This window comes from Amblyomma americanum, chromosome 1 (assembly GCF_052857255.1).
Source record: "Amblyomma americanum isolate KBUSLIRL-KWMA chromosome 1, ASM5285725v1, whole genome shotgun sequence".
In the NCBI taxonomy this organism is placed as follows: domain Eukaryota; kingdom Metazoa; phylum Arthropoda; class Arachnida; order Ixodida; family Ixodidae; genus Amblyomma; species Amblyomma americanum.
The window spans coordinates 505,633,538-505,647,274 of record NC_135497.1 but is presented as its reverse complement, the minus strand read 5'-3'; the positions used below and the strand labels follow the sequence as shown (position 1 = coordinate 505,647,274).

The 13,737-nt window shown below is 48.2% G+C and overlaps 1 protein-coding gene across 4 annotated transcripts in view; it reads left to right on the top strand.

The window, feature by feature from the left end:
• Mp (collagen XV/XVIII-type protein multiplexin) overlaps nt 1-13,737 on the top strand; it is a 307,755-nt gene that overhangs the window by 35,960 nt on the left and 258,058 nt on the right. The gene's annotated exons all lie outside the window — the stretch shown is intronic.

Below are 13,737 nucleotides of genomic sequence, written 5' to 3'. Positions count from 1 at the left end.
TTACCCTTGCGACGCGTATACCTCAGTGCTAGCGACTCGGCAACAACAATGAACGGCGCTCCGCCATTAATCAGGGAAGGCCGAGGCATGCTCCGCCGCTGCCGACAGGGGATCCTCGCCCGTCACAACCGTTCATTCTGGCAGCGGTGCCAATTCCGGTAAGTGCAGAAGAGGGCTCCTTGCGACATGGGTCATAAATCCCCTTGCTCCATTCAAAGACGCGCCAGCGGCTCCAAGTGTCCAAGTCTTTTCTTGTTCACTGCTGCCTCGCATATAGAGCGCCGGCATGTTTTTTTTTTTTGAAAATGCAGAAGTAGAATAGCGAACGAACGCTTATAAAAATGGTCTAGAGATAGTCTATAGACTGCTTATAGACTCTATTGCCTTCTTATAGATATTTATTTTTATATTCATAGTTTATAGGCTGTCTATAGACAAAAAGGATCTAAAAGTGTATGGCCATAAATATATAGATTGTCTATAGGCTGTCTGTAGGAGTTGTGTTGCCTATAGACTGTTATCTAGGATTCGTCTATACAAAGTCTATGGACTTTATAGACAAAAGTCTATGGGCAGCCTGGAGACTGTCTCAAGAAGTTTTTGTAAGGGAACCTGCTGCGATGGTTCAGCGGCTTTGGCGCTCAGCTACTGAGCATGAGATCGCAATATAGAGTCATCTGGATGGGCGCAGAATGGCAAAAGAGCCATGTCGCGGCCAATTAAAGAACCTCAGTGGATGCAAATCTACCCACATCAATCAACTTAAGCGTTTACACAGCCTACGCGCCACTTCAGGACGTCTCACCCCACGTACACACAGAACTGCGGGCGAGCCTTAAGCCGCGAGCCCTTCTGACTGCCTCAAGACACGTTTTGCAGGCGAAAATCAAGCTGAATATTTTCAGAATAGGGGAACCCTATCGGTGAGGGAGATAGGGAAATAGCGGGGTGTCATTGCACATGCGTAGAACAATAACTCGAGGGGCGTCATTGTCCGGCGCGTGCGCACTGGCGCCTCGCTATTTCGCTAATCCCTTTACCGGCACAGCGCAAAGATGTGGACGGGAAAAGAAGACACGCAGTTGCGGTAACCAACTCGCCCATGTTTCGACCTTGCCCCTATTCCCGTAACCCCTGTTGCAAAAGGCTCTAATAGTGGCGTTTCTCGCCTTAGCCTTTGCCCCCTCCTTGAGTGACTTTCTCGTAGCAGTAGCGAAGCGCTGTCGTTGGAGGCACGCAGTGCGGCGCTTTTTCGGCAGTTCTAACGAAAATCTGCTTGGTCGAAGAAATGACTATCCGGTCGCGGACATTTTGGAGGAATTCTTCGTCGAGAAGAAGCTCGTAAGTGGAGCCACGGAGAGCACGGCCACGGACATTAATGTGGTGTCACAGGTTTGTATTCTAGGCACGCGCAATCCAAGCTCGATGATGATATATGCGCCGGCCGTGTGAAGGAGTGTCCCATACCATGGCGTCGTAACCTCCTTAAGCAGCGCTGCAGAGCACACCAGGGGAATGAAAAGAGCTGCTCGATATAACATACACGACGGAAGCCAACAGGCATGAAAACTAAAAAGCATAGGGGGCGTTTTTTTTTAATTTGTGGTGTTCATTAATTGGAAATAAATGGTGTAATTACTTTATGGCTTAAAAATGATTGATAAGAAAGCAGAAGAAAAAACAAACATGCCGCCAGTGGGAATCAAACCCAGGATCTCCAAAGTTTAAGACACGCACACCGCACCGGTGTCCACTAAAATGCTAATCTTAGGCCATCGAAAAAGCACACATGCGTCGACTCAGAACCGATCCACGAGTTGAGGCGCCGCAAGAATCCTACAATCCATAGTATCAGTAGGCAGTCCAATGACTTGGTTGCCCGGTGTGTAAGCACATCACGCCTCAGTCTGGGGACATGTATACCTACACACTCAACTGCGCTTTTCTAAAGTGGTCGAGCAGCCGCTGTGAGCGCCTGGCTGAACCCAAAGGGATCCACGTGTGGTAAAACGTGTGACGCCTGCAATTTGTTGTTACTGCGACCTGAACTGCGTGGGCGTCGGGGGATATATACTCTTGAAGACGCATATTGCCGCGAATATTTGCAGTGTTTGTTCGTTCTTCAAATCTGCCGCCACACCACTTTATCGCTTTGTTTGCGACGCAAGACGCGACTAGATTTATCTCGATTGATAGCAGCCAGGCAGAGCTGATTCTACGTTGTTCCGGAATGTTCTAGTAACTTTGCACGCTTTATCTCGAAAGTTCGCTATCAGCTTTAAATTGAGCACGGCCGATAGCGGCGGGCGGTCTGTTAGACGACCGCTGAGCACGCTTGTCGCTTCGGCGCCGCCGAGTGATTCAGTCCATTGCGGGCGCAAGTCAGCCCAATAAACAGCTTTCTTTTAGAAGACGTTTTGTCCGTCTTCGTCGCTCCTTCTACTGCCGTCACCACTACGTGACTAGGGTCTGTCACGTAACTTGAACGAAGTATTCAAAATAAGCGGCGCACCAAAGCTGGGTGAAACCAAGACGTATTGTTTCCCGTCGTGTAGGGCTCTGTGGTTTATTTTTAAATTTAGGTTATTAATTAAATAGCTTTGATTAATTACACAAAATTTTAATAGCCACTTTAGGATCACGTGTGTTTTGTTAAATTGTGGAAAGGGTTAAGAAACAACCGATACAGTTTTTCGTGGCAACGTATATCTTGCGTGGTCCTTTTTTCCGGCATACAAAGAAAGCCTGCGAAATACGAGAAAGGGAAAACGTGACTGCGTCCATGCGCTACCGTATTACTGGGCGGTGTTTTCAACGAACGAAGCGTGCGCGTGCTGCATGGGGCAGGCCAAATTTGAGCAACCGCCGCTGTCAGGAGTAGTGGAAAAGTGCAACACTTTTGTCCGTGACGGGGAAACCGCCGTCTCAAATAAATGACAGGCAGGCCAGCGAAATGGGGTTCAGATGAAACGTTTATTCAGCCATGGCACGGACAAACCAAAAGGGAAACGGAAAGCGATGAAGCCTCGTTGTTCAAGGCATGCCTCACTATTTTTTCCTGTATTATTGTGCAGTAAGGTAGCGGCGCCACCTAATTCAGTTTGGTCAGAGCACATTCCTCGTTCCTTCAAAAGGCGGTTCAGGACAATACGCAAGCTCAAGGGCACAGTCACCTGTTTTGTTTTTTGTTTTTTTGAATGCGAGAGCATTAGATGGCTGCGTCCCGTGTTTCGTGTCAGCAAAACTTTCACCGCATGGTTACGTCGTTCTGTGAAGATAAATGTGCAAAATATTGTGTTAGTGCGTGATGAGATCTTGATGTGGGTTGATGAACTGCAATTACCTAATTAATTACACTTCGACGACACAAAACCCACGGATATCGACATAGCAACTGGATTTCGAAACAGCCACGGATGTCGAAATAGCACTTGAACGGGAAAACTAAAACAAATAAAGTAAAAATAGCAAAATAAATATATAAAACTAAATAAAATAAAATAATGAAAAATTAAAAATACAACGTGTGCTGGTGTCGTGGAAAAAACCCGCCTCTAGAAAGTCCCACGCTTTTTCATTCCTCCACGTAAGCAGACCTAAGTGCCCTGGTAATTTTTCTTTCATATTTCGCGGGCTTTCTTTGATTGCTGGAGAAAAGAGCCACACGGGGGATAGGTTCCTACAATAAACTGAACTGGTTACTTCTGAGCCCCCTCTACAACTTTACTAAACTTCCTTAGGCTTAAGATAAATATTACAATATTTATATAATTATTCCTAACTCATTTAATTAATTAAGCTGAATTTCAAAAATACAGTAAGTTCCGTTACACGACGCAAATATTATCCCTTTGGTTTCGCCCTTCTGCCGTGTAGCATTTTCTTTCACGCATTGGCGCAAGTTAGGTGAAACACCGTGTACAGTTGGTCGCCCATATTCTTGCCAAAGTAAACGACAGTCATTCAAGCTGTTACTCAAAGGCGCAGTTCTATTAGCTTCAGGCGGCACATTAGACTGACAAACTCTTCGAACGAAAGCTGCCTGACGGTTGGCTTTAAACAGTGGCACCGATGCCGAAGAACGGTCACACGAGCACAAAATCAATTCCGTGCGCATCACAAAGCGGTTCCCACCTGTCGGGTCGATCCATGGCCGGAACAGCTTCCGCGTCGTTTCGTGCGCGCCACCGTATACGAGAGCGGTATCCGGCAGCCCGAGTCAAGGCCGGAGTCATCCGTATACAGGAATTGTACCTTTAAGTGCACACGTGATGCTGCGTATTCAACTCAGATTTGAGCTCTCTTGCTACGCTCCTGCATGTATCTTCGTTAGCTTGTGCACAGGAGACGATACATCCCAGATAGAGCTACTTTCTAACGCCCGCCGTTTGAGTGTAAGTTATGTCCTGCTTCTGGACATCCAACGCCAAAGTTGCCAACCACAGCACTTGCGCGTCATGATATGGTTTGTAAAGAGGAAGATTTTGTTGGTGGTCATGCGCTTGGCCTCAAGCCCGGCGCCAGCAAGTGAGGACCTGCTCCCACATTCAGTCAGCTGTCAGACAGAAGCCACTTCGTGACTTACTGTAAAAAGTCTGTGTCGCGCTTGCAAATATCTTATTGCAAAATATTTTCAAGCATCTTTGAGTCACTGTCTGCGTCTTGCCCATCCCCAAGGGTGGATATACAGCAGTGTTCACGATGAAAGCGTCGTCAAGAGTCAGACGTGAGCGCCTAGAGCGGAAGCCAGCGGGGGCTACGTGGGCGCACATCGGATATGTGCGCTGATACCCGTGAGAAGGCGAGTGAGCTGATCCCCGCGCAACGGGCCGTTGTATTTCAAGAGAGAGCCGAGATGCGGCGGCGGCCGCAGCGTACAATGTCCGACTAATGAACGACAAAAGTGGCGGTCGATGCAGGTTGCTATATTTCGACCAAAGCATCGTTAGGGGCCTACGTGCAATCGATGATCGCCCGCCACCGTCGCTTGGTCCCGAGCGTCTATATGCCGCGGCGAAGACAAATCTCGATCGCCGGGCCGCCAGCCTGCAGCCCAGGCGGCCACCTAGGTCGAAGCCGTGCGGGAGGTTAGCGGAGAACGCGCGCAGTCCTACTTTCAAGTAACGGGGCAAAATAAATGACGGCGACTGGTCGGGAGCGCCAGATACAAGATGCAACGCTTTTTATGAGACTGCATGCATGAGACACGCATCGAGTATGAGACACGCATCGAGAATCAGCTGAGTGCAAGGCATGCCCCTGTGCACACTTTGTGTCCAACCTGGTCGGGAAATCTGCAGAAACGCAGAAAAGTAAACGTAATAAACACGAGCGGTAAACAGCACCGAAAGAGGAGCGTATGCTGCTGGGCTAATTCATAACGTTCGATCCTCATTGGTCCATCAGCGTAGTATTTTGTCCATGTGTTCGGTCTCGGGCGTGGAGGGAAGGGTAGGGGGGGGGGGACAGGTTGCCCCTTGGGGGACTTGCGGACTTGATGTCCCAGCTGTGCAGTCGACTTGGACGAAGTGCTGCCTCGCGGGATATCACTGCATCGTCGGGTGCAATCATGACTGCGGCCCGCTTACTTTTCGCGGCATGCATATCGTTGGCCCCTTTATACCTGCTTTTGTTACTGCGTAGCGGGTGTATACTTAGAAGATTAGGCGCACTATGCGGGGAACGGCAGCATTGCCGTGAGCCTTGTCAAGGTCTATACGTGTGTTGAACCGAATCCTTTTAGAAATTACTGAAAATAGGAGTTTGAAATAAGAGCTAAACTTTTTCTGTAACTCTCAGCCGCGGCCGACGTCAGTTATTTCGTAAATAATACCTAATTATATAAAATTTACTAAATACCCCAAAATATCATATTAGTTACCACAGTCTGGTTAGTGCACAAATGTACATGTGTGAAATCACTGTGTGTAAAGAGAATCCTATGAAGGCTGCCGCGTCATACCATTATGGGCGGAGCTTTGGTGTTCCCCTAATTTTTCATTGTTTCTTATCTTTCATTAACCCCACCCGTTATGTAACGCCTCCCAAAAGGGAACCTTGAGGAAATAAATGTGAAGGTATACTGTATACTTATATGGTGACTTCAGCCAAGCACTGGCGGCACTGAGCCCAAACCACGGGGCTCTTCCGTTTAAAAAGGTTCTTGCTTGCGTCGCGAGTGCACCTTCGGCGCCTAACTTCCGGCTGAAAAGAGGCGCCGCTGTCACCCAACCAAACTACACAGTCGACAATAGAGCGTGTCTCCTCACCCGTAACGGCCGTCCTCGCTGAAGTTGAGAGGTTGCGTTGAGGCGCTGTGCCCTTAACGATAACGCAGTGTATTTTTGTTCCCACAGCGGAAATAACTTGCATGAGTGTCACACATCGCAGTGTTACGAGTTCGGGACGACCTTCCAACCGGCTCTCCTACAGGTATTACATCTTGCTCAAAATTATTCACGTGTCAGTTGACGGGAGTCTGAGGCACTGGCAGTTTTCGCGAACGGTTCGGTCGGGTCTCCTCGGTCGGCGCCCTAACAATGGCTGGGGGCGGTGATGCGCGTCGTTGTGGAGACGTATATAACAAGCCGCGCAAGCATGTTGCGTCTGGTCGGCGCGCATTAAACCTGATTTTGTGTTCCTGAAGCTCGGCGCGTGCCCCAGTTCTTCCGCAAGTGGCACTCGTGTGGTGCTTAGATTATACACGCGGTTATTCCGGGAAGGGCCGCCGCTCGTATACTGTGGCTGCACCCACTGCTGGCGGCGGCCGGAAGGCAGCGTCGTCGCCTTGAACTCTGACCGCCACTTGAAGGGCCGCCGACCCGGCGGCGGCAACGCGGGTTCAAAGCACTCGTCGTCGCCCGCGCAAGCCCCATCTCGGCGACTCCCGTCCCAGAAATTTCCCCTCGGGGCGCGCACTCGCTCTCTGGCTGGCATCATAGAAGCACGGTTCCTTGTTGTCAAGTCATTTTGTGCGCGGCCGACAGTAGCAGGTGCTCCGAAGCATGGAACAGCGGCACGCGGTTACGAGACAATAACCGCGATAACCTTTAGCGCATCGTATACCTTCAGTTATGCGATTGCAAGCGTTCATCCGTTGCTATAGCGCGTAAAAGAGATGGATAAATTTAAGCATCGTAAGGTGAATCTAGGCCCCTGCCCTTTATACAAAAGTCCATTTAACATTTCAAAAATGAACTGTAATATCCAGATCTGCACTCGGCTTGCGAAGCCGTTTTCATACGATGAGCGAATTCCGACAATTCGACCTCCGTAAGAAAGCCGCCAAACGTCAACGCACGGGAGTTCTCGCTCACCGCCGATGTGCGCCCGCCGACAGCGAACCCGCGGACTCGCGCGGACCACCGTTGTCACTCAACAGCAGGAGTGGGAGCTCATTTCAGACTATTCCGACATGATTTGATTGGACGGCCCTGAAAACGCAGCCGCTGTTTAAGAAGCCACATTGCGAGCAAGTGCATCGAACCAGAGTCAAGAGAGAAAGTAATGCAGCGGCCATTTGTCACAATGTATGCGACAGTGTAAGAACGCCGACTTATCTTCCTTGGCACGGTACAGTTTTGCGCTGAAGATTTATTTCATTGCTGCTGTTTTCTGTTTTCGCGCTCCATCAGATGTGTTCTCTGCGGCCCGTTGAGCTAATGCCGAAGAGTAGCAGCCCGAGGATTTTTTCAAATAGTGAGTGAAGAGACTCCGCCCTCCCCCTCCCCCCCCCCCCCCCTCGTCGTCGTGTACAGCAAAAAGATCCGTAAGTATTTTCATACCTGTTTCAGCCAGAATAGCTTTCATGGTATGCGGCATAGTTACGAGCGTTGTTCACCAGAGCGTAAGGCTAGGCTAGTTGGTTCATTATAACGTCGGATGTTGGCGCTTATAAACGGGCCGCAAGAACGACGGACGCCGCAAGCTCCATTAACAACTGACCGTTTTATTGCGAACGACAGAACAAATGAGGGGGCTTGTAGACGACTGAAATGTAGCGGTAATTAGACTGGACGAGCACGCTTTCTAATAATAAATTTTGTAATTAAGCTCTACTTCCGCCTCCCACGCAGTTAAGCCGAGCAGGGTAAAAATAGTCCCCCCCCCCCCCCTCCCCGATTTGAAGGGAGCGTCCGTGCGGCCCTCTCTGACGTGCCCGCTTCTCTGGACATGAAAACGCACAGCCGTGACGGCGGCCGACATCTCGCCTCCCGAGTTGAATGGAAAAGCGGGCACTGGGAAACGTGAAAGAAGAAGCCTACCAAGGCACAACTGAGACATCTCCGGCGAATCGCTCTGCGTTCTGCCGGGCGATCAGTCGTGTCGCAAATCGCTTCTAATTTGAAGCTGAAAAATTCGAGGTCACAGCGGTGACCCGCATTGGAGGAATGACCCGCATTGACGCCTCCTCGTTACTAGTTGCCCCTGTTTGCTTCAATCGTCGCCTCTCTTTGCTTCACTCGTCTCTTTTCCTCACATTTACTCAAATAATCACTGATGTGAATTCATCCAATTTACCCATTACCACAACTAATTGTCTTACTTGATCAAGTTCCATCACTTGCCCATTTCGAGTTTTCAAACTTGGCGCCACGCTTCGTTTTAAATTTGCCGCCACACGTTACCCTGGCTCCGCCAACGTTTTGGACATTTTTGGCTCTAATTGATTAACTGATCATTCTATCGACATATTCCTTTTGCGCAGCATCCTCACATCATCCTCTTTTGATTACAACCTTTCGTTTGCCGCAACCTCTTCCAAGTTCCTCGCAACTGCTGCGGACACGTTTGCGGACACGACCTTGTCGACATAGCCTAGTAAAGCTTTCGCTTTATTATAGCAAGAGGCCGTATCGGCGTCATCCCAGTGAGCCACTTGCGGCACACAATGCAGAAGGCTCTCTCATGCTCTTGTTGTTCACCGCTTTGTTTTGAGAAAAGCGGCCATAAATGCTGCTTCCTCTGGAATAAGAAAAACGTGTTACATTCACTTCTCTACGTAACGTACGAACGGAGAAACAGGCTGCAAAGTGGCGTACGGTGCCGCGGCACGACGCCCTCCTTAACACAAGCCTCGACGCTACGCTCTCCCTAGAAGCGGGCACCACTTACCCACTGTTCCGCGCTAATTGTTGTGTGTTCCCTCTGGTCCACGCTCTTTCCCGCTGTGTTGTTCGTCAGTTAGCAATGCATCAGCTAGCCCGGACAGAAGCCCTGATTCAATGAATGAATGCCGAAAAAGAGTCGCCACAAACGCTGCCGCACCTATATCAGTATCACTTACAACTACACTTTCGACTGGTTACGTACAGTGGAGGGGTTTTCTGCATGCTTTGCCTGCATGCTTTTCGAAAGCGCATGTATCTGGCACGATGTAGCCAGATTTTATCAAGCCACAGCGGCGAGGTTAATCGCGATTTCGAAGTTCTAAAATCTAATATAGCTATAACTAATGTCCGGCTACAAACCTCTAATTGCAATCATGTGTCTATCGGTAATAGTTGAAAAGTCAACTATTAGAATTTAGTTATTCACTTTACTAGTTAACATGATTCGCCTGTTTTTTGACGTCCGCCATCACGGCTATTACTATGCCGCAAAAGCTTCTCCTTACCTCAAAAACCCTTTTTTAATTAGTGGTCACATTCTTTGAAACACCTGGTATAGTCAGGCCTTGCAACTTTCTTACACTCTCCAATAGGCGCGCGTTTATTGTAAGATTCCTTGGAGCCTATCCCATGGGAGTGCTTTGCAAAGCTTTCTGATAGTTAATAATCAGTCTTTTTTTTTTGTACTTAAAAGGTCGACACTCAGAGCACGCCCGCTGAATGCGAGGTGAAATGGTACCGCCTGTTTTCTGTCAAGTAATTCTTGATTATCGTCACCATCATCACCAGCTAAGTTACGTACTCTGCAGAACAAGGGCATCTCTGATTGATCGCTAATCATCCCTCTCCTTCACCAGTTACGGCCGCCTTGTCACCAAAAATTTCTATCATTGAAGTTTCTTTCAAGCTAGTACTGCCGTCTTGTTCTGGTTCAGCGATATGTATCACAAGCCTCGACAGAAAATTCCACTAATTACGGCCGTTAGCACAACTCATCAACAAACTTACTCGCGCGATTCTAAGCATAGTAAACTTAGGCTGGTAGGTGTTCAGAAGTCACTTTAGCTGTTCTTCCCATAAAAGTTAACGTCCTGACCACTGTGGGTTATGTAGTGAACGAAGTCGGAACCACTGAATGTAGAGCGCAGAAAAATGCTTAGTGTGTCGCTAGTCACTTGATAGTGTTCCGTTGCCATGGCCGCTACGATCCGATGATGTCCTACACATTGGAATGTCCTTTGCATGACTTTTGCCTCAGCAGGTCCAGTCTGGGCAAACCAGATGACTCCAATTTCTGCGCGTCCACTCAATGTCGTGACGAGTTAAGCCAAGTCCAATCGCCTCAGTGTCAAGGCTGCGGTGCACAAAAAGTTATCAGTTGCAATAAGTGTCATTCGATCACGGCATTAAACAAGATGCTCGGGGCCCGGAGTAAAAGCTGCTGTCGGCTACTTGATAATAGCACTCACCCACAAGTTTTGTTAATATATTGTACTCTTCTTGCTCTACAAAATAGCGTTGCTCATAGCTTTCAGTGTCGTCTTTCTTTCGTCCTCTGTCCCTCCCCCACCCCCCACCCCCCAAACCGAGCTGTGTCCGCATATTCTAGTCCAGGTGTAATAAAATTTCTATAAGCTAATTGTGTAGTTTAGAACTGCGATGACACCGAGAACGAGTTTTTTATGCGAGTATCTGAGGCTAGGTTATACGCAGCCCTTCATTTCCATACCATGATAATGGAATTCTTTCCGACCTTGACATCGCCAGTTTTAACCTAGGGTCCGGGGCAAAAATATTTACCTCTTTAAATCCTGATTTCTCAATGGTAATTACGTCTTTCGCTTCCGAAGAAACTTCGCTATAGCCACAAAGAGCCAAACGGACGATATTTACGGAGAACAAAAGCTCTAAGCAGTTGCCGTCCGTGTCCTTATCATGATAATGATGATATTTTTTTTTAGGACGCAAGGGCATATGTGTTCAAAGAGCGCCATCGCGCAAGTTTTTTTTTTTTTCTTTTACTCAAGTGGGATCAAAGACCCATTTCCCATGCATTTCACACTAAAGAAGCCAATCACCAGGCAGGGGAAAGCTTGTGCCCATTATACCACCGGTGGGTACCCGGCGGCATTGGGCGGCACCCCGCACCTCCCGCATGCAAGGCGGATGCTCAAACGACTAGGCCACCGCTGCGGTCAGTGTCATTTTAAATAAATAAATAAATGCTTTAACGTCGTACAACCGGACCGAGATATATGGAACCTGGATATATCAAATTATTGTTTATATTGAACAGTAAGAACGACATCCCTTTCAAAACACTATGCAAAATATACATATGTCGTTCGCGTTTATCGAACTCAAATTCAGAGGAACATTCGGTATATCGAAAGGCACGCCGCGGGCATGGAAGCGGCGCTCTCTGATCACTTCTCGCCCATGGAGGCTGGTCGGCTGCGCGTCCTTTGCTACCTGCAGGCAGCGCTAGCGCTGTGAAACCGTGTGACGATTTCAACATGGCATGTGCTTTTTCGGTCTCTCATACTCATTTTGCACACTACATCGCCGTCATGCGGTGAAGCCAACGTAAATAACTAAAGCCTGGCGGCGCCCGCCCGCCTGGCGCGCTTCTCTGCCAAAGACGTTGTGGAAATCAACTGTACGTTAATTTTATTAAGATTATTTTTCTTAGTGCGTGCTCGTAACAGGAGTAGACATCTTATCATAGCAAAAGGGAAGATTGTTGGGCCAGTTGGTTCATGATCATAGCAACAGAACAGTGCGATATCGGTATTTATTGGGATATCGCATGAAATACACTCAGTTGTAAGTTGAGCGCCTTGTCTGTCACTTCTTGTCTTCCTGTCCCATTTTTTGCGCCGTTCCATTGCTATGATATTATAGTAGGCAGGGGCTAGACTCAAAGCACCTTCGTCTGCGGCTTCGATGCGAAACATATTAGGCCCAGCAATGCCTAGCGAGCGAGGCGCTGCCGGCACGTCGCTGCAAGAAGTGCGGCAGTTTTGTTACTTGTTGGCTACATATGAGCTTATCCACTGTTGTCTTTACATATCGAAGCGTACAAATTTTAAGCGCTTTTTTAATGCAGGGATGCGTTTAGCATATGCATTCGAGGTTTTCTCACCCTCGCTGTTTTGTTCACTCATAATTTAGAGCACCCATTTGTACTACGAATCCATGACCGCATGCAACATACACTACATAGCGGACTTCTAGGACGGAAGATAGCGTATCCATAACATATAAGTGGGCTTGAAAAAAATGGTATAAAGCGGAAGGAAAGAGTCAAAGGCAAAGAAAAAAAATGGCTGGGATTTAACTCAGTTACACCTACTGAGACAAGCGAAAGGCCTCCATCGCCATGGAGGAAGAAAAAACTAGGAGGGAGCGTGACGTCATAAACTTGAAGCCTAGTCATAAAAATTATAATGGAAAGTATCATGGGAAATAGGCCCTCACGTGACAAGGCAGCGGTAGTTCTTAGCCGGATTTCGGTTTCGGTTTAGCTCTCTCGCTGTGTTGCGTCAGACGACCAACACGGCTGCGCTCGAAATATGAGAAGCGCGCACAGGCCATGGAGCTTGGAGATTTGTATGTGCCGAGAGGCCAGTGCCTCAGTGCGCCCGTGTGTTTCGCGAAGTGCGGTTGGGTTGTCTGAGCTGCGCAATGAAGTGCTGCGTGCCGGGATCCAGGAGCCGCACCGAAGAACGCCGTCCTGGGGTTTCGTTCCATCGGTGAGTATATACGCTGCGCTCATTCCTTGAGAAACGAAACTATTGCCGACTACGGCATGCCTATGTAATGTTTAATACGAAACTCGTTTTAGTTTGACATAGGACAAAAATGACGTTACTTAATCTGAATGCCGATTCAATTTCACATATCTTGATACGTGCTGCACTTTTCACAACAGGTTTCCAAAAGATCCTAAACTGAAAACTCTTTGGAGAGAAGCGCTGGAACGCGACGAAACTTGGATGCCATCGAAATGGAGCTGTGTCTGCTCTATACACTTCAAATCTGAGGATTTTATGGTTTCAGGTAGGCTGAAGCAAAGAGCCGTGCCGTCAATTTCACAGGTTTGTGGAATCTACGTTATCGTTTTCGTCTTCACTTGTTCCCACGATTATTTCAAGCAAATAGTGAAATAGTTATTTTTTCAATAAGCAAAGTACACACACATAAATTTGCGGCAACTAGTGCTTCGCCAGGCGACGTCAAAGCTAGGCGCACGTACGGCGCATTTTTGTTGCTTTACATATATATGTATGTTCAGCGGCACCGCCGCTCCGCTGCGAGGTCACGTTTGGCTCTTAAGGTGGTGGTTTTCGAGGGAGCAAAAGTGCGCGCAGTCTCAGGTTTCCACGTCTCGGCTGAGCGCGAACGTATATACACTCCGGTCCTCTGCTTTTTGCTGGACTAGCTGTTTGCCTTTGCGTGCTAGTGTTCCTCCATTCAGAGAGATGTACAAGCCTGTGAAATATGAAAATAACACGTCAAACAACCCTCGGAAACGAAATAACCAAGCTGGCTGAGTAATATAGCGGAGTTCAATGCGGTAACCATTGCTCTTGCAACGCGACAAGAATGGCGTTTGTAACATATA